We start from the raw sequence: 1,496 nt of genomic DNA on the forward strand, positions 1-1,496 counted from the left end.
TGTCTTATATGGGAAGTCAAATTCTATTTTATTGGTAGACTTATGTGTGCACATGGATCAATCCTCATTTTCAAACTCCACCCTTGATCATCCACCATTTTGACCTTGATCTCCACCATCTGTACAAATTTAAAGAAGAGAGTTCTCTTGTTGTCAAAGGATCCACATTTTCTTGAGTATTATGTTGTAGGTTTATTATTCGAATATTTGAAGAGCTTTGTGGAGAACTTCTACTTCTCATGTCACATATCACTTGGTTCAAGTCCTATGCTTTATGTTGACCGTATCCTAGGCTACTAGTGTCACCACTAAGACCAAGCACTAGTGGCTTCTAAATTCCATTACTAAGGCTATTTGGTTTCAACATCTTATCACAAAGTTTTAGTAGTCAATTTCAAATGACCATCTATGGAAACAAAAGTTAATTATATACAATGTAAATGAGTCAAGACATTCTTTGACTAAGAAACTTCTATACAAGAAGGTATGCAGCACAACCCTATGAGTGTCACAATTTTGAACCTTCCTTTTATATCAGTTTTAGAATGGCATCCTTTCAACACTGTTTCTATTTCAAGCATTGACTTTGATCAATTCTCTATACTAATCAAGTTCCAACAAGGATGGACAAAAAGTTTGACAATTGCATGGAATGTATAAGCTCTATGGAGAGATCTTCACATCTTCAAGCTTCTATTGAAGGTCCTAATGGTCCAACTTCTACTGATTACTTAAGGTATCAAATTATATGTTCAATTTTATATGGTAAAGACAACTAGAATATCATGATGAGAAAATGTAAGGTGGAACATATTATATATGGTACATATATTAAATCAATAGACATTGCATCAACATAACATTAAAAATGGAAACCATTTTCCCAGGGAATTCTTACTTATACGCTCAGTCAAAAAAGTTAAAGACCTGTGTATCTTAAAATTTAAATTTAATAGCTCCCTCAAATGTATGTCCAAATTATTATAGGCTAATGAAAGTAGAAGTAATAGGATATACAACTAAGATAGAAACCCTAGATATTGAAATGGAAAAAAAATAAGCCAATCAAAAGAATAAATGGTAGTCACTTACCAACTATTCTAATCATATATAGAACCAAATGATTTGGATTTCTACAAATAAATTCAAATCTACATGTTAGTGAAAATATTTAATTATCATATAGCACTAGGTTTACATCTTCTCAAGTGTACTCAAAGTTTCAATAAATAAATTTTTGTATTTAAGATTTGGGGCATTGATGTTGATTTTGATCCAAGCTATATTAATCATCTAATGTTAAATTCATTAATCTTGACATCTCTATAAATCTCTTTCTAAGTAGTATGCTACATCTTTGATTGTGAAACATAAAATTTTATTTCTAAGAAGAATAACTACCAATAAATGTTAAGGCAATAGAGAAATTCACATAAATCAATGTGTTTATTCCAAAATATTTTTATCTTGATAAGTTAAAGGGATTGGATCTCTAC

This window comes from Cupressus sempervirens, chromosome 6 (genome assembly GCF_028749045.1).
Source record: "Cupressus sempervirens isolate cs-2001-9-10 chromosome 6, ASM2874904v1, whole genome shotgun sequence".
Lineage (NCBI taxonomy): Eukaryota > Viridiplantae > Streptophyta > Pinopsida > Cupressales > Cupressaceae > Cupressus > Cupressus sempervirens.